Source organism: Lissotriton helveticus, chromosome 9, assembly GCF_964261635.1.
Source record: "Lissotriton helveticus chromosome 9, aLisHel1.1, whole genome shotgun sequence".
Taxonomy (NCBI): Eukaryota; Metazoa; Chordata; class Amphibia; order Caudata; family Salamandridae; genus Lissotriton; species Lissotriton helveticus.
In genome coordinates this window covers 545,122,761-545,149,452 of record NC_136070.1, presented here as the reverse complement: position 1 = coordinate 545,149,452, position 26,692 = coordinate 545,122,761, and the positions used below count along the sequence as shown (strand labels likewise).

Here is a 26,692-nt window from a genome sequence, read left to right as displayed (position 1 = left end):
ATCCCTCGACCCCTCACAGTCTGGCTTCCGGGCCAACCACAGCACCGAAACCGCCCTCATCGCTGCCACCGATGACATCCGAGCCCTGCTGGACAACGGAGAAACAGCGGCCCTCATCCTCCTAGACCTCTCCGCGGCATTCGACACTGTCTGCCACCGCACCCTAGTGCAGCGCCTCAACAACGTCGGAATCCAGGAGAAGGCACTGGATTGGATCATCTCCTTCCTCGTTGGAAGGACACAGAGAGTTCGCCTACCCCCGTTCAGATCTGCAGCAACAGAAGTCATCTGCGGCGTTCCCCAAGGCTCCTCGCTCAGCCCCACCCTCTTCAATGTCTACATGAGCCCCTTTGCGGCCATCGCACGCCAACACAACCTCAACATCATCTCCTACGCCGACGACACACAGCTGATCCTCTCCCTCACCAACGACCCCGCCACCGCCAGAGCCAACCTACACCAAGGGATGAAAGACGTAGCCGAGTGGATGACGGCCAGCCGCTTGAAACTGAACTCAGACAAGACGGAAGTCCTCATCCTGGGCTCCTCGCCCTCCGCCTGGGACGACTCCTGGTGGCTCCCCGCCCTGAGCACCGCACCCAAACCGACAGACCACGCACGCAACCTGGGCTTCATCCATGGACTCCTCCCTCTCCATGACCAGACAAGTCAACGCCGTCTCCTCGTCTTGTTTCAACATCCTGCGCATGCTACGTAAGATCTTCCGGTGGATCCCCACCGAGACCAGGAAGACGGTCACCCAGACCCTCGTCACCAGCCGTCTGGACTACGGCAACGCCCTCTACGCCGGAACCACCGCCAAGCTCCAGAAGAGACTCCAGCGGATCCAGAACGCCTCAGCGAGACTCATCCTCGACATCCCCAGACACAGCCACATCTCCAGACACCTGAAAGACCTGCACTGGCTCCCGGTCAACAAGAGAATTACCTTCCGGCTCCTCACCCATGCACACAAAGCCCTACACAACCAAGGCCCGAGTTACCTCAACAGCCGCCTCAACTTCTACGCTCCCAAACGCCACCTCCGTTCAGCCAGTCACGCCCTCGCCGCCGTCCCCCGCATCCGAAGAGCGACAACAGGAGGAAGGTCCTTCTCCCACCTGGCCGCCAAGACCTGGAACTCCCTCCCGACCTACGCCTGACCCAAGACCACCTCTCCTTCAGGAAGAAGCTCAAGACCTGGCTGTTCGAGCAGTAGCGGACCCCCCCCAAGCGCCTTGAGACCCTCCGGGTGAGTAGTGCGTGTTACAAATGTCTTGATTGATTGATTGATTACATTTACTTGCTGGTTATCATTGCTGTTGTAGCGGAGTGGTGGGTGCAATTGGCACTGCCACTCTCACTGCTCCCTGCTCCTATCCTTTGGGGAGCACAGCTGTACCCTCACTTCGGGACAGTGTACACAAGATGAAATTGATCAGTTTTACCTAGTTTGTGGAGGCCGGGCGCAGAGTTGTTCTGGCTGTCCTTGGTGCTGAATGGGAGCCACAGATGCCTCTGCTTTTACTGCTTATACAATGCTGTAAGAAACAAAATCCAAACACACAACAGGTACACAGATGCTGATGTTGGAAGATTATTTCACACTGTTCTCCATAGCTGCAGTTTCACGTGTGGGGGTTACTGGACTGGTGACCAACAAGCCTTGGCAGCGTTAAGCACAACAAAAAAGCTTTGGGAACTTCACTGGGTCAGGGGGAGTAACGTAACAGCCTGAGACTTCGGGGCAGGCAAGACTAAAACTCCCACAATGAACAGGACCAATGGCCCATGATTCTTTGGATCCGGTGAGTGTTTTTACCTGCAGTTTGTGGGAGACTAGTGCCACTAGTCCAGGGGAGATTAAGGGTGTTTCTAACTTCCCCAAGGCTCCCTCTCTTTGGGAGTGCCGAGTTTTGGCCAAGGACAAGGGTAATTCACTCAATTCCAAGCCTGTTACCTCAGGGAAAATGTATCCCTCTTTAGTTTATCCTGTTGTTGGTAACATGCTTCTCCTCTTGGACCTTCTTTGAAGTACTTTGTTCAGATATGAGGTACTGGTGTTAGGGGGTCCCTTAAATCCAAGATTTAGGCAAGTTAGGGGTTTGGCAGCTAGCAGTCAGTGGACATCTAGTCCCTGCAGCAAGTCCGCCCCTGAGGTGACCACATCAGGTGGTGTAGTTCACCTTTTCTACCGAAAACCTAATATTTCTACCCTCCTAAAGATGGCAGAATTAAAATGTAGATATAGAAACCAGGCTGCCCACCCTAGAGGTGCGGCCAACCTTCCTTGGGGTGGACACCTCCTGAAGAGCTAATTTCTCACCTTGCCTGCATGCAAACGTACCTGGAGCAAGGGGAGGGTTGTTTCCTTCATGGGCTGACAGGTCAGGTACATACAAGAGGTGGTGTAGCCTTTGAAGTTCAACGCTCCGATCTACCAATTCACTAGCCATCTGGGGAGGAGGGTGTTGTGACTTCCTTCCTGCCCTGTGTTGTATATTTATCCTTCTTCTATTTCCTTTACTCCACCACAATTCTTACCTGTGTCATCCATTCCAGAATGTATATGGCTCTGTCTCCTTCTAGTGTTCTAGCTGGTGACAGTTTGTGCCTGGCCAGCTTGTGTTGAGGTGACTCCTTCTGTTTCCTGCAATAAACCTCTATTGCTGCTCCTGTGGTCTCCTGGTTACTTACTACAATTTTGGCGACGTTACCTGCTGGCCAGTACCATTGAAGACCTCATCTTGATACTTTTCAAGATTTTCAGCGGAAAGCAGGAGTTTTCCTCAACAAGAAACGAATCTACGGCGTGCAGATCTTGCCAAGGTTCTCCTCTTCTGTTTCCAGTGAAGGCGTCCATCTGTGGCAATCCTACAATTAATTTGGTAATCCTACCATTAATTTAAGACTAGAAAGCGGAGCGGAGCTCGAGCTCTACCAGCGCTGACGTCACCCAAACAACGGAGTTGGTGAGCCATTGCTGAACAAGCGCAGCGCGTGTGTGAGCCACGCTCGAGACACCGTCTTCGGTTGCCGTGGAGACGCATCAGACTCGTCAGTCGTTGCGCAGTGAGTACAGCGCATGCGCGAGCAACGCTCGAGACACCACTTCCTGTTACCCTGGAAACCAGCTGTCGTCAGAGAAGCTGTGCGCGAGTCAGCCGAAGCGAGAGCAACGAGTTTCCTTGGTGAGAGACGCTCCCTGTGAGTTCCAAGCCTCGTTCCCAAACAGATTCAAGCCTCGTTTTCGCCAGCGGCCATCTTTCCTTCAGGCCTTTGTCCTCCAAGCCTCATTTCAACCGAAATCCAAGCCTCGTTTTCAGCAACAGCCATTTTGTCGTCTAGTGTTTACATTACAAACCTCACTTTGTCTTCCAGCCGTTTTTGGTGATATTGGAAAGGAATTTACTCGTTTACCCTAAAACTTCTGCCTAACTCTGTCGCAGTACTTCAATATTGTTTGGACACCTTATGAATGGTAAGAACTGTTACTACAATCTCTTAGTTTTTGTTGTACAAAACTTGTGGTTATTTTGTTTTCACTCTACAATCAGTGAACATGGCACAACAATTTGTGGTAAATTCGCCTCCCCAGTTCCTACCTGAACCTGGTGTACCTGAAATACCTTGGGAGGACTGGTATATCATGTTTGACAATTACCTAGAAGCACTAGATGGACAGGAATTTTCACCCAAAAGGAAAAAAGCTATCCTTTTGAGCACTTTGGGCAAAGAAGGGCAGAGGGTCTTTAGATTCCTACCTATCACACTTAGAGCTGGCGGACATGACATTGATGAGTTTAAGGAAGCGGTTGATCGCTTGGAGATCAGATTTGCAAAGGAAGAGAATCTGATCATGAACCGATATAAGTTCTATACACAAAGCCAAAAAGAGTCAGAAACCATAGATGATTTTGTGGCCAGACTCAGAGAGCTTTCTATAAAGTGTAAGTTCGGTTCTATGAATGACGAGCTCATAAGAGATCAATTAGTCGTCCAGTGCTCAAGTAAGAAAATCCAAGAGAGACTATGGGCAGCCAAAAATCCTACCTTGAAAGACGCAATTGATCTGGCCAAAGTAATTGAAGAGTCTAGTAAGTGCATGAAGGTCCTTGATTCGCACAAGTCAACTCCTCACCAAGAAGTTTCTGTGGTTACCGACAAAGGTAACGTTGTGGGGTGTGAACATTGTTCTGGAGACAGTGTTGCGGTAGTAAAAAATAGACCCAGACCCACTGTCAAGAAAACTTCAGTAAGCAAAGTCTGCAACAGGTGTGGCAGTAGCAGTCACTCTTCCGACGCCAGGTTTTGCTTTGCATCAAACAAAGAGTGTTTGAAGTGTGGGAAAGTCGGACATTTTTCCAAGATGTGCAAGAGCAAAATTAGACAGAGGGTGAATACTGTTGATGACTACTACGCTGATGATTCTGGAGTTGAACCTGACAGGCTTTTGGTCATTGACGATGTTGATGTCATCTGTGATGATCCGAGACAAACCAGACCCAAAGCCATCTTCAAGATTGACTCCCACGAGGTGTTGTTGATGGTTGACACGGGTTCTCGACATACCATTATACCCAAGTCTACTTTCAATGCCTTTTGGGAAGGGGTGAAATTACAGCGTAGTGATATCTCACCTAAGGGTTTCAATGGCCAGAAAATTGAAATCCTGGGTTTCTTTGAATCTGAGATTGCTTTTGAGAAAAGGTCTATTTTTGGGAAAGTTTATGTTTCCATTGATGGCCCGCCTATTCTAGGGTGGGTACATCAATATGACCTCTACATCGTCATCAATCCTAGAGCAAAGAACCAAATTATGGTTGTTGACGATGACTCTATTGAATTCATCTTGTCTGAATTTGGGTCTGTGTTCAGGGAGGAGTTGGGTGAACTTCGGGGGTATGCCCATCTCATTAAGTTAAAGAAGGGTAGTCTGCCAGTGCAGCATCGGGTAAGGAGGATTCCTATATCAATCCAGAGTGAGGTAAAACTTTTAATTGAAGAGATGCTTCAGTCTGGTGTAATTGAGCCTACAGAAGCTTCAGCATGGATTTCGCCCGTCGTGATTTCTAAAAAATCAGACGGAAAATTGAGATTTTGTGTGGACCTCAGGTCCCTAAACAAGTGTGTCGTTGCGGACACCTTCCCATTACCCAACATCACGGAGATGGTTTCCACTCTTCAGGGGGCGAGATATTTCTCAAAGCTCGACCTGAAGAGCGCCTACCATCAGGTTAAGCTCCATGAGTCCTCGAAACATCTTACCGCCTTCATCACCCCAGAGGGTATCTTTCAATTTACTCGTCTTCCCTTTGGGCTGATTTCGGCGGCGAGTGTCTTTCAAAGATTAGTCAGCGAAATCTTTAAGGGGCTCAAAAATGTGGTATTCTTTCAAGATGACATCTTGGTCTTTGGAGAGTCTGTGACTGACCACAACCTTGTTCTCAGGAATGTCCTACACAGAATCTGGGACACTGGCCTTACACTACGTAGGGAGAAGTGCTCTTTTCTTGTGGAGAACATTGAGTACTTGGGACATGAGATTTCAGTCGATGGCGTCAGACCCAAGAAGAACCTTCTTGATGCAATACGCTTAGCCCCTTGCCCGTCTGACAAGGACCAGTTGCGGTCATTCATGGGCTTGATCGAATACTACTCCAAATTTGTGGAGAAGTTCTCAGAGAAGACCTTGCCTCTGAGAACCTTATTGAAGAAGGGTTGCAAATTTTCATGGGGTCCTGAAATGGAAACTTGTTTTAATGAAATTAAGGAGGCTATCTGCAGTGCTAAGGTTCTGGCACCCTTTGATACTGCCAAGCCCTCCACTTTGTTGGTAGATGCCAGTGCCTGTGGCCTCGGTGCAGTTTTGCTTCAGTCCCACAAGGATGGTGACAGACCAGTTGCCTTTGCCTCACGTACCCTTTCGAAATGTGAACAGAACTATTCTGTTATCGAGAAAGAGGCTTTGGCTGCTGCGTGGGGTGCTCATCATTTTCGACCATATCTGTGGGGCACCCGCTTCAACCTTAAGACTGACCATAAACCCCTCATCCGCATTCTTTCTCCTGGGGGTGGAGCATTTGGTTCTCCGAGGTTGGCAAGGTTAGCCTCTAAACTCCAGGAATACCACTTTGACATTTCACACATCTCTGGGTGGAGGAACTTCCAGGCCGACTGTCTGTCTAGGTTGGCTGTTCCGTCTGGTTCTGATGTTGGCTTCAGTCTGGAGGGATGTGATGCGAATGTTGCTTGGATCGACGATGTGCTTTTTCTTTCTGAGAGCTCCTTTTCTCGCTCTGAGTGGGTTGATGCCATGTCTAGAGATACTGTGTTACAGGAAGTCATTCAGCTCATCAAATTAGGTTCACGCAGAGAGAGCTGTCTCCATGTCTCTGTCCGTCCTTTTCTCAAAATCATAGATGATTTGTCTGTTTGCAATGACAATGTGATATTGCGTGGTGACAAATTTGTACCTCCTGCTGATTTGAGACCGAAGCTCATCTCCTTAGCACATGAGGGTCATCTTGGCCAAACCCTGACGCAACAGCGTCTCAAGCTCAACTTCTGGTGGCCCGGTGTGGACTCCATGGTCTCCTCATGGGTCGAGGATTGTCCTATCTGCAAGGTGGGTGAGAAGAGACTTAAGGTTTCAGTGGGTTCTGAAATGGGTGCGTTGCAGTTCCCGGAAATTCCGTGGCACTCCATCTGCTTAGATTTCATAGGTCCCATTGCAGAACTGCCTATTTCTCAGAGGTTTGCTGTTGTCATTGTCGACTGCCATTCTAAGTGGTTGTCTGTGGAGTTTCTCAAGGACATCACTACGGCTACTACCATTAATCACCTTAAGTCTTTATTTTTTAGAGAAGGTTTCCCTAGTGTTCTTATAACTGACAATGGCACACAGTTGGTTTCGCATGAGATGCAAGCCTTTTTGTCTGATTGCGGTATTTCCCACCATAGGACCTCTCTCTACAACCCTCAGGGTAATGGTATCTGTGAACGCCTTAATAGATTGGTGAAAGGCACCGTTCAAATGGCCCTCTCCAGTGGTTCTTCTGTCTCTTCCCTTGTTAGTGAAATGGTTTATGCATATTGTACCACTCTTCATGGTTCCCACTCCAAATCCCCTTTTGAGATGATGAGGGGTAGAGTTCCCAGCACCAAACTCATTCCCTCTTGGCTCAAAAATTTGCTTTGTCAGTCTCTTTTAGGTGATGGTTCCAGAGTGGTCCCCAAGCTTTCTCGTAAGGACTCTATGTTTCCTTCCGGTAAGGGCGCTTCTAGTTGTAGTTCTGTAGGTCTGCTTCCTAGGGTCTCCTCTCACAAACCTCGTGAAGGTGATGGGACCTCCACCAAGGTTGTAGTTGGTAAAATTGCGAGAGGTGACCTTGTCAAGGTAAAGTCAGGTCGTGTTTCTGGCGGGTTGTCCAAGTTCCGTGGTCCTTTTCTGGTTAAGATGGTCTATCCCCACTATGTTGTCCTCTCCAATGGGGAGAAGTGGAACTTAAGGAGGGTTGCCCTCTATCAGAAAGGTAGCGTTAGCTCTGTAGTTGGTCCTAGTTCTGTTCCTGTCCCTTCTCCTGTCCAAGATCTTCTCTCCTCAGGCTTCATGTTTGTTCCTTCTCCGGTTCCGAGTCCTGTGGTTCCTGTTCCTGTGGCTAGGGGTGACGGTGGAGGGGATGCTACTGATCACGCTGTGTCTCTTCCCAATTCCATTACTGATCTCGTTCCCAACTCCTTTACTGATTCTAACCCCATTACTTCTTCAAGTCCTTCTTTACCTGCCATCAGAACTCAAAGGAGCCGTAGACCTCCTGCTCATTTGAATGATTTCTGTTGTGATTAGTTCTTTTAGAGGGGTGACGTGTGTCCCTTTCAATGCTTATTAATTTTGATGTTTTCACCGCTTATAATTACTTGTGTATTAATTATATGATGTTCTCTTTGCTTATAATTATTTGTGTTCGAACGCTTATCATTCTATGATGTCTTTTGTCTTTATTTCAGGAATTGTTCTTTAGCCATGTGCTAAGTTTCCTTTCAATGACATGTCTACTCTTTTGTGTTAAGTTTCCTTTTATTCCTTTTATTTCTATTCTACGAGAGGAGATGTGTTGTATATTTATCCTTCTTCTATTTCCTTTACTCCACCACAATTCTTACCTGTGTCATCCATTCCAGAATGTATATGGCTCTGTCTCCTTCTAGTGTTCTAGCTGGTGACAGTTTGTGCCTGGCCAGCTTGTGTTGAGGTGACTCCTTCTGTTTCCTGCAATAAACCTCTATTGCTGCTCCTGTGGTCTCCTGGTTACTTACTACACCCTGCCTTTGTCTCTGACTCCTGGGAGTGATCATACTGCCTGGCAGAAGATCAGAATCCTATCTTGGCGGCAGCAGGTGCAGGAAAGTGCGGCCTGGTCAGCCAGAACACAGTAAAGCTGTGGGCAACCAGGGAGTAACCTCCAAGGTTCCCTCTGGGTGCAGTCCATGTCACCCAAGGCATGATAATCGTGTCTGGGGTGAGAAGGCACATTGTTTGATACCAAACATGACTTATTTTAGGAGCTGCCAATCTCAAGGGTGCACTTTGGCAGCCCATGTTATCCTACAGACCGCTAACACATATAGTGGTTTCCAAGAGAAAACACCACCATATGGACATATAGGTATCACTTTCATGTCTATACCTCAAATATAATGCATACTGCCTTCTGGGATGAGGAGGCCTTCCTTAGGGGTGCCTTACATACATTGAAGGCACTGAAGGTGTCTGTGCCACACAGGGTGAGGGCACAGTCAAATTCAAGCGGTTGCAATGGGAGACCTGCTGTCAGTAGATTGCATGGGTCACCCAGAGTAGCACAAACATGTTCTGCATCCCTGGGGACCCTTTTACCATTAATGCCCTGGGCACCCCTGCTACCATTTAATTAGGGACTTATAAGGGGGTAAAGCGTTTGCCAATTTGGGATTACCAAATTGAACATAACAGTTTTAGGAGAGAGCACTGGCACTGGGACCAGGGCAGCAGGTCCACTACACTGTCAGAGTCATAACCATCAGAATTTGAAGGAAAAATTGGGGGGGTGACCATCATACAAAAAGAGGCACTTTCCTACATATCTGTTACACAATTTAAAATTAATTTCCAGATGACTCTTCCAGTGCTGTTTACAATGGGGACAATCAAGGAAACAGAGTGATACAAAGAAGGGTCCATTTTCATCCTTTTTAAAAATAGGAACTATGATGGATTGTACCCAGGATTTCGGGATATATGTATTGCTGGCTACATTTAGGACTTTAGTAACTAGAGGAACCCAAAGACTAGTCCTCTGTCTTTAAACATCCATAGGATTACCATCTGTGCCAGCGCATATGTTTGAGGGGCTACTTTCAATAGCCATAATGGCAATAATCAGTTTGAATATACATTTTTTGTTATTTTGTAATCATTATGTCCAAGACTGTCTTCATAGGAAGAGGCAATAGTGCCATAAATATTACTGAAATTTGAAATCCATGTATAAAACTCATTGTCTTCTGCAGAGGGTTACTGATGAACAAGTTACTTACCCTCCGTAGCTATCTTTCTAGTAGATACTCTTTCTAACTGCAGATTCCTGACCTTGGGAATATTCCCCAGGTGTCAGAGTGGATCTGAAAACTTTTAGAGCAGGTCTCCAGCATGCCAACAGGTGGTATTGTGAAGCTCTGTGCCAACACCATTCCGCTCCAGGAATAAACAGCGGAGCCACATATTAGTGCCACCGATGAGCACTTACGTTAGTAGTTTTCTAGGTTGTCTATGCCCTCAGATGCAAAACCCATTAGCAGATTGGCATGGCCAGTGTACAGAACTCTAGACTTGGGACTTTGTTTTAAACAAAAAAGAGCCTACTTCACAGAATGAGGCTGGTCAGAGAGGAATCTGCAATTAGACAGGGCATCCACCATAAAGATTGTTCCCGAAGGTAAGTAACTTGTTTATCTGATGGCTAGTTATAACCCCAGATTTCTCACCTTGTGAATAGATTCCATAGCGGTACCTCTCCAGATGGGGGATCTGTGAACTGGCTCAGATGAAAAAAGCCCTGCAGGACCAGGCAGGCACTCCACAGTCTAACATAGTGAAAGCAGCTTTAGCCATGGTGGCGTGAGTGTGTAGTCTTCTGGGGGCTGCTTCTTCACCAGCATGTAGCTGATCTTTGTGTTGAAAACAATCCATCAAGAGGTGGTCCATTTATGCACTGCCTTGAAGTTCTTTGGTTCAGAAAATCCCACAAAGAGATTATCATCAACTTGATGTTCCTTGCTACCATTGTTACGTAAACGCAATGCTCTTTAGGGTACACAAATAGAGACTCCCTTCCTCATTAGGTTGATGGGCTTGAGTAAAGATTGCCGGAAGGGTGATAGCCTTCCCGACATGAAAAGAAGTAATTTGTTTCGGTAGAATTGAAGCTCTGGTCCCCAAAACCAATTTATCTGGGAATAAGGTGGTATACAGTGGATTGACAGAAAGAGTCTGAAGTTCACTCACAAGTCTAGTCAATGTTATGGAAATGAGAAAATCTGTCTTCAAGGTTGGAAGTCTCAAGGGAGAACTGTACAGCAGCTTGAAAGAGATGCACATCAAAAAATTAAGGTCTTAGTCCCTCCGAAGAATCACAAATGGTTTTGGTGGAAATAAATGTTGCAAACCTTTCAAAAATCTCATCATAACAGGTGATTTTAACCGCAAACAAGCAGATAGAGCTGATAAGTAGCCTTTGGCAGTGCCCAAAGTAAACCCTTGCTGTGCTAAGGATAAAACAAACAATAAGACTTCAGTCAACTTTGCCTGTAATGAATCGACTAGTCAGGTGTGCACCAATCCACAAATTTGTCCCAACAACTGGTTTACACTGATTTTGTGGCGAGATGACACTCCAAAATAACATTAGAAGGAGGTAGAAGGAGATGAACTTCCATTGCTCAATCTTTAAGCATGGAGATGCAAATTGAGCAGGCTCGGATACAGCACCAGGTACTACTGCCCCAATGGAAGGTTGTCCCGAACCACCAGCTTGATCAGAGGAGAGATGGGTTCAGTTACAAAATATTGAAGATGAAAATATTGTCCTACAAAAATATTGTGACAGAAATATCAATATCAAAAATATTGTCATCCTATCTTTTATAATGTAAATGACAAAAATATAGGATTAAATATACTGTTGTCACTAATACCGTTTTCAAAAATATCGTTTTTTCAAATATATCTGAATATTAAATATTAAATATATTAAAAATGAACAGTAAAATAATACACATTAAATATGTTTAATTAATTTTAAATAAATATAACTATTACACGTATTTGCAAAACTAAACACACACATATTAATATATTTATTTATTTACAGTAAATTGATAATTAAAAAATATTATTTAACTCATATTTTTAATTTAGATTATAAATGTATAATTTATTTTAAATGTAATAATATAACAATATACCCCATAACATTTTTTTATAAACTATTTAATTGCAAATGAAAAAGTTAACAATATAAAATACTACAATTTACTAAAAATATATTACACATTAAAAACATTAATAATAATAATTATTATAATTTTAAATACCCAAAAACATAATCATATCAATTTAAATAATGGGAACCAAAACAATCAAATTTTACAAACAATACACATACTATTCCCACTCCAGTTTATTCAACAATAGGGAAAGTGTTGGGCTCAGGAGGGGTAAAATTTACTATTCCCACTTCATACGCCGTGCAACAGTAGGGAAAGTGTTGGATTGCGGAGAGGTCAAATTTACTATTCCGAATCCAGTCAGTGGAACAGTATGGAGATTGTTGGATTGCGGAGGAGTAAAATGTATTATTCCCACTCCAGTCAGTAGAACAGTAGGGAAAGCTTTGCATTGCAGAGGGGTAACATTTACTATTCCCACTCCAGTCAGTGAAACAGTAGGGAAATTATTGGATTGTGGAGGGGTAAAATTTACTATTCCCACTCCAGTCACTGCAACAGTAGACAAAGTCTTAGATTACTGAAGGGTAAAATTTACAATCCCCTCTCCAATCAGTTCAACTGTAGGGAAAGTGATGGATTGCGGAGGAGTAAAATGTAGCATTCCCACTTCAGTCAGTGACACAGTAGGGAAAGTGGTGAATTGTGGAGGGGTAAAGTTTATTATTCCCACGCCTTGCAGTGCAACAGAAGGGAAAGTGTTGTATTGCAGGGTGTTACATTTACTATTCCCACTCCAGTCACTCCAGTCAGTGCAACAGTAGGGAAAGTGTTGGATTGTGGAGGGATTCATTTTCCTGTTTCCACTCCAGTCAGTGCAACAGTAGGGAAAGTGTTGGATTGCGGAGGGGTAAAATTTACTATTCGTATTCCAGTCAGTGCAAGAGTAGGGAAAGTGATGTATTGCAAAAGGATAAAATATACTACTCCCACTGCACTCTGTGCAACATTAGAAACAGACTAATGTATTTGAAGAAAAGAAAATAATTTCAAAACTATACTAAATAACAACAAATATTAATATTTAAATATAAAATATCTAGGTGTCATTTTTTAAAACAAATTACATATTTTTTACAATGTTTAATATTTATTATAAATGTATACAAATGTTATGTTAATTAAAATATCAAACTGTATTCTCCAAATAATTACAACCAATAAATACAATGTTATTGACAGTTAAAAAGTACAGTACAGTTAACGCATATAATAATAAATAACATAATAGGAATAGTTAACTGTTTGTTATTACTTAAATAACTTTCTACCTCCATAAAGTAGACAGCACAAATGTAAAACGTATTCTTAAAATTATAGTACTTACACATTTTATATAATTACACTCTATAACAATATTAGTAATATTTAACTAATAATAAAATGAATATATTTAATTACCTTCCCACCTTTCATTCATCCTAAATGAACAATCTACACCTAATGTATACATTTAAAAAAATCATAATAGCATATTTTATATAATTATCAACTAAGCATTTAATATTATGAATTAACTAACAATAAATTAATTGTATTTAATTAACTTCCCGCCCTTTACACCTACAGCAACTCACACCTAATATATAACTTAAAGAACATCTTATTTACACATTTACCATAATTAATATTCATTAAAATAATTATTATACATTTATATTATTAAGTAACAAAATAATTATCAATTACACAATTAATATTTAATAAAAATGATATATTAATTAATTGTAATTAATTTACTTCCCACCATATACTCCTACAAAGCCCACAACCTGACCTAAAACTTAACTTAAAAAAACATAAGTATATAATTAACATAAATAATTATCAATTAAATAATTAATATGAATACAAATTAATTATTAATTAATGTACTTCCCACCCTGAAGCCCCAACCTGCTATGGTACTAAAAATGACAAATAAATATTAAATGACATTTCAAAACTACTCAAACTTTAAAAACTATATTAATCATTGGCCCTATCTAGAACAAGTCCTGAGGAAGGTAGGTATAGGAGAGAAATTTCGATCCATGATCCTTAATTGCTATAAATTCCCGACAGCAGTAGTACGGGTGAATGTTTACAGTTCCCGGAGCTTTGACATTGAGAGAGGGACTAGGCAGGGGTGCCCGCTCTCGCCCCTGCTCTTCGCCCTTTATATGGAGCCCTTCGCCCAACGGAATCGTATCAATCCGGCGGCAACGGGGTACGGTTCGGGGGCTTTACTCACACCATAAGCCTCTATGCGGACGACATTATATTGTCGTTAGATGAGCCCCGGTCTGCCCTTCCGGTGTGCATTGAGGAGCTGGACTCCTTTGCTGCTGTTGCGGGTTTCAGAATGAACATGGGGAAATCGGTGGCCCTGGACATCTCCCTTGCGCCAGCCACTAGATCTTATCTACAAGGCCTGTTCCCAATGCTCTGGTCGTCGGATCTGGTGCCTTACCTGGGGATCCAGCTGGCTCCCACCTTGCCGGCCATGGTGACAGCTAACTACACCGCACTGGGCAAGAAGATCCGGGAGGAACTCGGGCGGTGGAATCGCAGCACCCTTTCCTGGTTCGGCAGAATAGCTGCAGTAAAAATGACGGTCTTACCCCAGGTTCTGTACCTGTTCAGGGCCTTACCGCTCCAACCGCCCGCTGGGTGGATCCAACAGACACAGGCAGACCTCTCGCGTTTTATTTGGCAAGGCAGGAAGCCCAGAATGCGGAGGACGCTTTCTATGTTGGCCCCTGAGGCTGGAGGGCTTGGGATACCGGATCTCCGCAAATATTTCCAAGCGGCACAGCTGCGTTATCTCGTAGAATGGAGTAGGTGGGAATCGGACAAGCACTGGCTCTTCCAGGACCAGGTGGTGGCGGGCCGGCCCCTGCAGGAGGTGCCATTTTTGCGCCGGCCTCATCGCCCCACAAATTTATATGCTTCATTTGTCACCAGGGTGCCCCTGCGGGTCTAGGATGCCACCAACCTCGTTCACAATCTTACCACATTCCCGTCGCCACTCACACCGCTGGTGGACAACCCGGACTTTACTCCGGGGATGGAAAAGGGGGCCTTTACCCACTGGCGAGCGGCCGGGTGTCGGGCCCTGTGTCATATGTACGGCCCAGAAGGGGTCATCCCCTTCCCGCACTTCCGACAGGTACACTCATTCCCAGAGTCTGAAAGACTCCGCTACATGCAGGGTCGCCACTGGACGCTACACCAACAGGTACGGGAAGCGGCCGATAGGCAACTCCTCCCTTATGAGAGATGGCTCTTGACGCGCACGTCGGATGCGAAACTGATTACAGACCTCTATAAGCTACTGCAACCACCTTCTTCACACCTTTACAACCCGGGGAGAGAGCGCGGGGAACGGGAACTAGGCAGGACACTGAGCCATAAGGAATGGGAGCAGATATCTTACAGGGCAAGGCACTCGGCATACCACATGGGACTCACTGAAACACTGACTAAGGTCTCTACCTATTGGTACTATACGCCAGAACGGGTACATGAAATGGACCGTAGTAAGGACAGCGCTTTCTGGAGGGGATGCGGGCAAGTGGGCCCACTGACACACATTCTATGGGAAGGTCCGCTCCTAGACTCTTACTGGAAAGAAGTGTTAGATGAGGTAAATTCCCATTTTGACACCGAACTGCCACGCTTCCCAGCATACATCTTGTTAGGACTCCCACACAGATTAATGTATCCCCTCAGATCTCGCAGAGGCAGACAGATAGCTATCGCATTAGGCTCAGCAGTTCACAACATCTTACTACACTGGCGCACCACCACGCTTCCCTCTATCACGGGCTGGCTCCATAGACAGTGGCATGTACTGGGCATGGAGAAACTGTTGCTCACAGTGGCAGGGGATATAGAGCAATTTGACGATCTCTGGCAGCCGTGTTAGTCTCTGCTACTCACTGAATTCAGGGAACTCACCTGCCACAAATACCTCCGCCTCTTGAGGCTCACGACACCTGCAGAATCGACCACTTGAATGGATACAGGATTAGTCTCTTTCGCTAAAGAGCGGCCAGGGTAGACAGCAGGGGACAGACCTGCGCACTGGAGGAAGGGGGGTAGGGGGGGCAGGGGATCCGGGAGTTGGGGCTTGGGGGGAGAGTTCAGGAGGGGAGGGTTGTTCTATTACTGCAACACTGCCTGTCTTTAAATGTCGCTGCGGACTAGTCTGCGGTTGAAATATCCTTTGAAGACGCAACGCCGAGAGCGTGGCCCTGGCCGCAGTGACCTGATGCCTCATACGCTCTGTATGTTTGTTCCTTTGTGTTGCACCAATAAAATGCTTTAAACCTAAAAACTATATTAAAAAACAGTAACAATAATTATAGAAACAATGTATAACATATACAATTAAAATATATACTAAAATACATCAAAATAATAAAGAAATATTATTGACAACTATATTTTTGCAAACAATATTAATAATGTTGATATTGATAAAATCATTATTACTTACCTTAAAATCCATATTCTTGACAATGATATTCTTGCCCATGATATTTCTGTATGACAAGATTTCAAACTCAATATTTATTTTTGGCGTTATTTTATTTTTTATATTTTGTCTGAATACCGGACAGATGCTCATGCCCAGGAGTTCAGGCCACCTTCTTCGCCCAATCTGGTGCCACTAAGATGACTTGTGCAAAAAGAACAATAGATGGACGGAATGCTGAATATATATCACCCCGATATCCTGAATCCAGTGGCATAGCGAGCAGGGGAACCACGTCTGGGAATCCTTGTCCTACTTGGGGTGACATATGCAAAAAGAATAATTGATGGATGGAATGCTGAATATTGTCAAACGGATGTATGATAGTATAACGCGATCATTTTGATCGCGGTACTTTAGATCACAGATTTTACAACGCAAGTCGTTACAGCGACTTGCGTTGGAGGGCGCGGATTGAGGATTATTATAATTATCTATTCCCACACCAGCCCACGTAACAGTAGGGAAGGTGTTGGAATAGAAAATCACAATATTCCTTAACCAAGAGCGCCATCCAGCGCAAGTCATATTAATGACTTGCGTTGTAATGGCAGCCTGGTAAAGGTCGTGCGGTGTAAACACCGCGTTGTAAATGACGTTTACCATGTCAAACATCCACCCCCAGTCAGAGATCTGGGCATATATCTATTGTTTTTTGCTCACCACGCCATTCTCGTTTGGACCCAGCCATATGCAAATCAGTTTTGTCACCGCAAGTTGGACGGGGAAACCCAGACTTGGGTCCTGTGCACACCATTACGATTCAGGCTATCCTGGCTGATGAGGGGTGATACCCCAAAACAAGTCCTAGGTTGCTTGTTTCCAGACCAGGGAGGACCTGGCTTGGCAGTTCGGGCTGGACTGTTCCCTTGGGGAGCAGGGTCAAGACTGGTTTCCATATGGCTAGGTCCAAACTGGAGTAGCACAGTGAACAAAAAAACGATGGATGTAGGCCCAGAACTCTCTACTGGGGGTAAGTTGTTCAGCATTCTGTCCATCAGTTGTTCTTTTCGCACTAAGATGACTTGGGCCCAGCCGTTTCCAGTCTTTTACAGAACTTGGGGAAGGACAGGCAGTGGTGGGAAGGCATGAAGCTCCAATCTACATAAAAGACATTTAGCAGAGAAAGGTCACCGCTTTGGAAACTTCAGTGGTCAAAAGTGTTGACAATGCAATTCTAAGTGGTGACAAAAAGATTGAGCCAGGGCTCTCCCTATAACTGGAAGATGCCCAGTGCCACTTCCACGTACAGATGTTATCTGTGATCTTGGCGCCAGAAGGCAAACGGCCTCCTAGCACAAAGCCCAGGACCCCAGCCTGCCCTGCATGTTGCAGTACCACATAGCGGAGTTGTTGTCCATGAGCACTCCCACCAGTCTCCCTTTGGTGATGTGCAGGAAGGCCTTCAATGCCAAGCAAATTGCCCTTAACTTCAATAAAACGTATGGTAAGTTAAGTCTCTGCTGGAGACCAGATGCCTCTGATCTCCACCTCTCCCAGTTGCTGTTTTCAACCAAGCAATAATGCATACATGACCACCGTAAGCTCTGGGTGGGGCAAGGAGAGGGGATTTCCACTAACCCAATCGTGGGTCCTGTAGCCACCACTGCAGATCTTTTGCAATCTTGTTCATAATTTCAACAGAATCCAACAGGTTTTCCAGATGTTGTACCCACTAAGATTTTAGATCCCTCTGAAGTCCCCGCATGTGCCACCTGAAGTGTTTAACTAGCAGGATGCAGGAGGTCAACAAACCCAAGAGCCACAGAGCCATCAGTAATGAGGTCCAGGACCGAGGTCAAAACATCAAGATCATAGCCCTAATGTCCTGGACTCCCCACTCAGGAGGAAAGGCACAAAACAGTACCACTTCCAGAATGTCTCAGATGAACGCGAACATTTGCAAAGGAGTCAGGAGAGACTTTGGCAAATTGATAGTGAACCCCAATGATGTTAGAAAGCCAAAGGGAAGCACTGCAAAAAGAAATTACACATGGCCCACCATGAACTGCAGCTACCTGTTGGTCGGCAAGATGGAGATGTGTCCTGCAGGTCCAATGCCACCATCCAGTCTACAGGATCAAGAGAATTTAGGACATGGGCTAACGTGAGCATCTTGAATTTGTCCTTGCATAGGAAGTCTTTCAGGGAGTGATATTCTAATATAGGGCAAATGTCACTGTCCTTCTTCAGCGCAAGGAAGTAGCAGAACTAACACCCAGTTCTTACTCCCTCTCCATGGCCCCTTTGGCCAAAAGGGCCTGCACTTCATGCAGTAAAACAGGCAGATGGCCCTCTGTCAGCCACCTTGAAGTATATGGAAGATGCAGCAGGGTAGAAAGGAAAGGAGGGGGGGCATAGACCTGATGGACAATTCGGTGCATCCGCTCGTCTGTCGTGATAGTTTGCAACCCTTGAAGTAAATATTGGCTCCTGCTTCTGACAGGATGTGTGTACAGATAAGGACACACTATAGGACTGAGCAGCATGTTGTCTCTTTTTTCCTTGTTGTCCCTTAGAAGTATGCCCGCATACACGTAAGGGATGAAAGGCCTGCTGGACTGGAGGAGGGGTCTGACACTGGTGAAATAGTAAGCCTCGATGTGAGAAGCTGGCTTGGTATATGGTGTACACTTAAACAATACTTCTTGGAGCACACATGTACAGTCAAAATCTTAATTCGTAAATATAGGAAGAATTCAGCAAAAAATATCAGTGGGGCTCTTGTTGTTCTTTTCTTTATTTTCACCACACTCCAATCCCTTTGTGCCAACGCGTTTCGCCGTGGTGGGGTTTACCTACAGCTTGGTCAGGGCTGGAAATAATGCAGATTGTATATTTTTAATTACAAACAGTAGCACTATGAGTCAGTGCCAATAGAGCCCACAATATTGCAACCAAGTGCAAAGGAACTAGTCAAATATTCAGTGTGTGTCATTATGCAACAGTCCTACATTTATACTTCCTAACAACATCATACATTGTAGAGCAAGAGTACATTTTTAAGTCTGTAGAAATAAGAATGTGGTCCTTTAACATCTAGGTCATGGTGACAATGTGATCATTCAACTACTGAACCCTGAAGTGAACAAGTTGTTGTTATGTTTATGTAACCCATGTGAAAGTAGCAAGTAAATGTGCATCTAATTTGATGCCGGTACCTTGTAAATTAAATCGAAATCTCCTCTTACCTCTAGAAAAGACAATGTGGTCAATAATCCCAAAATGAATCTCTCGTCTCAGTGCCCAATTCGGCTATATCAGACCAGATTCTCCGCAGTCTAAGTATAGGTCAGTATCGCTACGTAAATTGGTAGCCTCGGCCACCTATTAGAAATAACGGTGAAGAGGGAATCAGGGAATGTCCAATTGTCAAATTAAATTAGAGTTATTTTTTGTCGAATTACTGCTGCACAGCCCTCGATTTAATTTACAAGGTTGGTTTGGGAATGCCCTTCAGTTTTAGGATATTTGGCAATACTGTACCAGTATTGTGGAGAACGACTGAATATTACAACATTGCATACTTTATACTGAAATCGTCATTCGGATTTACTGGACTCAATATTAATGCGGTCCGTGATAATTTATGACTTGAAACTGAATATTGAACTGGTCACTTTGAGGAACTTTGTAGACGTAGTGGACAACGCTTAATATATTCAGCGAGGTAGGACTAGATTTCATATACTCATGTTGTATTTATGATAAGCAGTTTATAATTATGAAGCCTTGCCTCGCGTGTTCTAGAAGTAATAAGAGATTCTCCTCTACCCCATTAGGATTCAATACCTGAGAAAAACTTAAGGTACCGGCATCAAATTAGATGCACATTTACTTGCCACTTTCACATGGGTTACTTAAACATAACAACACCTTGGTCACTTCAAGGTTCAATAGTTGAATGATCACGTTGTCACCATGAACTAGATGTTAAAGGACCACATGCTTATTTCTACAGACTTAAACATTTACTGATGCTCTACAATGTATGATGTTGTTTGGAAGTATACAATTAGGACTGTTGCATAATGACACTCATACTGAATATTTGACTAGTTCCTTTGCACTTGGTTGCAATATTGTGGGCTTTATTGGCACTGACTCATAGTGCTACTGTTTATAATTAAAAATATACAATCTGTATTATTTCCAGCCCTGACGAAGCCGTAGGTAAACCCTACCAGGGCAAAATGCATTGGCACAAAATAATTGGAGTGTGATGAAAATAAAGAAAAGAACAACAAGAGCCCCAATGATATTTTTTGCTGAATTCTTCTTATATTTACGAATTAAGATTTTGACTGTACATGTGTGCTCCAAGAAGTATTGTTTAATAGTTTTCAATCTCAGATTGAGTTTCGGGAAGAAGGGTGTTCTCTTCCCATGTTTTTTGATGCACCAAACTGACTTGCTTTGCTAAAGTTATATCAAGTGATAACGACTATATGAGCGCCCTTTCATCCCATACACCCAAAAGTTTTATGGTGTCCACTTATGTAAGTGGACACCTTGCACCAAAATCCAGACAACCCTTATGGTGATTTTAGTGGTCTTAGACAACTTAATAAAAAAAGCTCTCTATGTGGTAGCTGTGGAAAGCAGCCCCCAGGCTTAGTCCAGAAGGAGTATAAAGCAGCTTGTTTTACCAGAACATAATCTTATAGGTATAGATTAAGTGAAAAAGAACCACACAGTGTATTTGTAAAAATGAGTATTTATTATAAGACACTCACTACCACATACAGCAATAGCCTAGCCAGAGATATACATGAGGCACACAATACTTTCCAATAGAAACAGGTAAGTAGCACGGAATACACAGTGGTCTCCAGGGGGACACCCACTCATATACTTAACTAGGGGTATACAGACCACGACTCGAGTCCAGTCTATACCACAAAGTCGTAGAACTGCTGGGGACCTAAGGAACCACCTGAGGGAAGTAGCCAGGAGCCCCACAGAGGCCGTGTATAAAGTGGGAACACAGCCGCTGGACCAATGCAAGCCAATGGGTAAGTCGCGGTTGCAATTTTAAAGAAGAAGGAACCTTCCCAGTGGACCCGTGGAAGACAGAAGGTTGGAGTGGATACCTTAGGAATCAGGATACCTGCACCAGGGAAGCAGGGTGCATAGGTGTGATGTGGCGTCGGAAACCGCTGTCGAACCAATGGAGGACTTCAGGAAGATGCCACTGCTGGGGAAGGTGAAAGTGTCCGATGGAACACCACAAGCAGGGGAGTCAGGGCAGGCCCAGAGCATTCAAGGGAGGCCAAAGAATGCACAGATGAGTCTCAAGAGGACCCACAGGCCGGAGGCACTGGGGTAGAGAGAGAACCTCGAGCAGCTCACCAAAGATGTCGGCCCACAGTGCAAGTGGTGAGGATGCAGATCTTGGCCACAGGAGATGCTTGAGGTTGGGGCTACTTGGATCCCGAAGATCTTGGTGGAAGGAAGCCAACAAGCCTTTGAAACTGAAAGTCAAAGCAGTGCACAGGGGTTCGGTTCCTGCGGCGCTGTCGAGGGATACTAGGGCAGGCCTCAAGAGATGTGAAGATCCACCCTATGTGTTGCTGAGCCTTTCAGAGTTCGTCGGAGCCCAGGATCAGCAGTCCGGCCAGCTTAGTTGTGGTGCCTGCAGATACAGGGAAGTGATTCCTTCACTTCAAGGGAGATTTCTTCAGGTGTGTTGGATGCCCACAGGCCATGGAAGGTTCCTGTATGGGGCACAGGCACAGAGGTTGCAGCAGACGAGCAGGGTAAAAAAAGCAGGAGCCTTCCTGTTTGCAGTCTTGATGCCCAGAGCAAAGTCTGGCGAAGTCCAGAGTGCCCAGGTGGTCGAAGAAGGAGTGGTGTCTGAAAAGAATCTTGTCCCATGACAAATCTAGGGACCACCTCACAGGTAAGCCCTTAAATACCCTAAGGAAATGGTTGGGACGATTCAGGAGTCCCTCCCTAAAGAGTGGCTGGACAAGGGGGAGGATACACCCTGTCCTTTGTCTAGTTTCGCACCTGAGCGGGAGCCAATGGATCCCTGAACTGGTTCGAGCTGGACTATGCATGGCGGGCATTAAGTATGCCCTTCATGCAGACTATGTTGCGCTGGCAAGCACCCCCACCCTGCCCCAATACACTTAACCCTGTCTGGGAGGTGGTCATACCACCCTGTGATAGGATACCTATTATTCTGGCAGAGTTTCACCAGTATTCCAATGCCGATCAGGGCTATGATAGGCCCCTCACATGCAAATAAGCCGTTCGCAGTTGTGGGCTCCAAGTTCACTGATTTGCAAAAAAAAAGCTTTTTATGTGCAAATCAGTGAACTTGGAACTCTGCGGCTACATGTTGAACAGCATACAGTATCCTTCGTATTTGGAATGGGCAGACTGACAACTTATTTGTGACTACGACACCCTTGAAACTGAATTGGGTAGACAGATAATATAATTGGAAATACGACATTTTTGAAAACCGTATACCTTTATTTGATGTACAATGTGCTTAAATTAAGCTTACCAATAGCTGTCTTTGAGCCGACAATTTGGATTCTCCTTGCTCAGCAAGCGAATTTTATGGGCAAACTCTGAACTTTTAGAACACATTTGGATTCCGCGGTTATAACCACATCTTGTACAGTCTATCATGGAATACGGTCGGTTAATAACGGGACTACTGAATTTACTTTGAGAGCCTTGAGGAAGTCACTGGATGACTTCTGACCTGCTCGCAGGCCGAGCCGCCTCCCCGACCGCCCCGCTCCCGCCTCCCAGCTGCTCCCCCCTCCCTGCCTCAAAAGGTGCCTGCTGGCGGGCGATCGGGGTGATTTCTGACCTGCTAGCAGGCCGAGCCGCCTCCCCGACCGCCACTCAGCTCCACCTGCTGACGCCTCGCCGATGCTGCCTCCCAGTGCGAGGTCGCGCCCGTAGAGCCCGCTGCTGCCGCTCTTCTGCCCCTTCCTAAGTAGACACCCTGATTGTGCTGTGCTGTTTAGTGTATTGCACATCCTCTCCCTCACCAAGGACCCGCACAACACCAAAACCAACCTCCATGAGGGAATGAAGGCCGTCACCGAATGGATGAGGAGCAGCCGCCTGAAACTGAACTCGGACAAGACGGATGTCCTCATCCTCGGCCCCATCCCCTCTGCCTGGGACGACTCCTGGTGGCCGACCACACTGGGAACAGCACCGACACCCACGGACCACGCATACAACCTAGGATTCTTCTCCGACTCCTCCCTCTCCATGTTGAAGCAGGTCAACGCCGTCTCCTCCTCCTGCTACAACATCCTTCGAATGCTCCGCAGGATCTACAAGTGGATCCGGACCGAAACAAGAAGAACGCTGACCCAAGCCCTTGTCAGCAGCAGGCTGGACCACGGTAATGCACTCTGCGCAGGAATCCCGGCCAAACACCTACAACGGCTGCAACGCATCCAGAATGCCTCCGCCTGCCTGATCCTCAACATCCCTCGACGCAGCCACATCACCTCCCACCTAAGAGGCCTGCACTGGCTCCCTGTCAACAAGAGGATCACCTTCAAGCTCCTCAGCCACGCACACAAAGCACTGCACGACACCAGACCAGCCTACCTGAACAACAGACTCAACTTCTACACCCCCGCCCGCCAGCTCCGCTCCGCCAGCCTTGCCCTCGCCGCCGTCCTGCGCATCCAACGAACTACCTCTGACGGCAGATCCTTCTCCTTCCTCACCAGCAAGACCTGAAACACCCTCCCCATCCACCTGCAGCAGACCCAGGACCTGCTCACCTTCAGGAATCTCCTCAAGACCTGGCTCTTCGAGCAGTAACAGCACACCCTCCCATCAGTGCCTTGAGACCCTCACAGGTAAGTAGCGCACTCTACAAATTCACTGATTGATTGACTGATGTAACAAAACACGTGTCGGCTGTTCTCGTGCATGCTGATAAGGACTGTTTTGTGTCACGATATTTGTAGGATTGTTTTTCTATTTGTACCTGTTTTAGAATAGGGGTACTTACAGTCCTGACAGAAATTGTCATATAATTGTTTTTCAAAAACACCTGTACACATTCAATGGAAGCAAATTTTGTATGAACACATCTCTGTTGTTTGCCTGTGATATACTGAACCCTTGTCCTCTCGATACTAACTTATCAAGGTCATATTTGGGCATTTAAACGTTTAGAGTGCCGGGGTATAATCATGTTGTAACTATATTTTATGTACCACAGCCTCTAGAATAAGATTCATGAGACTACAAATTACAAAGCTGCAGAGTAACAAATAGCCTAGTATGTAAAAAGGATAGTTTTGCATGATATATTAGCATTTGGGGAGAATCATCATCTCTATATGTGCTATCTGACCCAGTATTGAGAAAGAGAGCTTAGTCCATTTCTGCATGTCTCTTCGAACAGTGGTAAGCAAAGCATTATATTGTGGGTGTTAGCACCTATTGCATTGTCAGCTATATTTATCCCAAGATATCAAAATCCTGAGTGTTTGACAGTCAACCCTGCATGCCCATGTACGTTTTTCCTGGGACCACTCGATTGGAAAACGCCTTGTCTTGTTCTAATTGACCTTAAGACGGGGAGAGTGCTGAAGGTGTCTAATGTGCCCGTTATCACTCGGCCTAACCTTGCCAGTAGGAACACATACAGAAGAAGGTCATCAGCATATACAGAGACCATATTCACACAGGTATCCGACCAGCCAAACCCCTTGATGTGATTGTCTGTCCTTATTGCCTGTGTAAGTGGCTCCACTGCCAACTCAAATAATAAAGGTAAAATTGGACATCTCTGTCTTGTGCCTCTTCAAAGGAAAGGAGCACAACAGGGTCCCTCCCGCTCTAAAATAGGCCTGTGATATTGTTTATAAGAGCTTGATATAGGAGAGTTATGTTGATCCAAAGCTCAGATGTCTCAATAGAAGGAATAAATAATTCTTTGAAATGCTACCAAAAGCTTTTTCAAAATTGATTTATAATAGAGCTAGAGGTTCATGTAGTTGGGTGTTAGGGAAATAGCATTGTGTAATCTACAAATGCCGTGTCTGGTGGATTGACAAGGCATAAAGCCATTCTGATCTTTATGTACCAAGTCAGTGGAGATTGCAAGTAGGCGAGTCGCTAATACTTTCTGAAGTTTTTTTATTTTGCAATTGATAAGAGATATCAGTCTGTGAGAGGCACATCTATGTGTAAGTATGTTTTTAATGCTTGTTTCCTCCAGCTCCAGAGGAACAGTGCCAGTATTTCAAGTCTACTCTTACAAATGCTAACTAGTGCTAAAGGTCTTGTGCTCTCTCCTTTAAACATTGCAAAATTGGCTTACACCCAATTGGCACATTTAATTTGCTTATGAGTCCCTTGTAAAATGTTACTACATGTACAGAGGGCCTGTAAATTTAAAACTTCTGGTGGACCTGCAACACTTATTGTGCCCTTAACTAAAGTAGCCCTTTAAAACATGTCTCAGGTCTGCCACTGCAGCCTGTACTGCCGTTTTTTTACAATGCCAATTCAACCTGTCAAAATACCGCTTTTGCCAGGCAGAAATTATCCTTTTTAATACATATAAGTCACCCCTAAGGTACGTCCTAAGCAGTCCACAGGGTAGGGTGCATTGTATTGAAAAAGTAGGAGATGTGTTTTTTATGTTTTACATGTCCTGGTTGTGAAAAACTCCTAAATCCATTTTTAACAACTGTAAGGCTTATCTCTCCTATAGGATAACATTAGGTTACCCTATTACATTTAATAAGTGATAACCTCTGATTGAGAACAGGTAGAAATATCATATCTGGTCTCAAATGAATTGTAATTTAAAATCCGCTTTAAAGGTGAAGTCAGATTCTAGGCCACAATTCTGAAAATGCCAATTGTAGGAATGTTCTTGTACTAACCGTTTGGTGCCTGTGTCCTAGGTCATATGCCTGTGAATAGTTTGGCAGTTGCCCTTTGTGTATTCCTTGCAGACAATGAGACAAAGAGAGACTAGGGGTTGGAAGTATGGGCCATCCTGCCAGGATGGTTGGGGAGGAGCTGTTCCCTGCCTCACTTAAATTTCAAAGGACTGCCTCTAACATATTCTCAAAGGCACTTGACACCAGTCCTTTGTCACCTTAGACTACCTGGAGCCTTGGCAGGAGAGGGAAGGAACTTTCCAGAGTCAGATGTGGGGATGGCCAGAATGTCACCCCCACTTCAAAGGTTGGCACCAGGCATAAATATTGGGCCTTCTGAACACCCATTCAAGATATACTCCTGGACCTGTGGAAGACTTCAGAAGCACTGTTGTGTATTCCAAATGACTGCCCTGCTGCTTAAAGTCTGCCTTGTTTTTCAAATGACTGCCCTGCAGCTTAAAACCAGACTCTTTCTTCAGGGGGCTGCCCTGCTGCTACCAGAGGACTGTCTTGCTGTTTGAGGGTTTCCTTGTTTCCCAGAGGACTGCCCTGCTGCTTGAGGCCTGTCCTATTTCTCAGAGGACTGCCCTGCCAACTTATTTCTGAGTCCTAAAAGAAAGATTAAAAAAATACATAAGTGAACAGGGTAGGGATAGCCTGACCCCAAGGCCGCCTGGTTGTGAAGTCCCAGAGGACCCGACCTGTGGTCAAACACATTTTTTTA

The 26,692-nt window shown here is 45.1% G+C and overlaps 1 protein-coding gene across 1 annotated transcript in view; it reads right to left on the bottom strand.

The window, feature by feature from the left end:
• The window catches only part of LOC144781527 (solute carrier family 22 member 20-like), a 336,644-nt gene that overhangs the window by 278,099 nt on the left and 31,853 nt on the right, over positions 1 to 26,692 (bottom strand). The gene's annotated exons all lie outside the window — the stretch shown is intronic.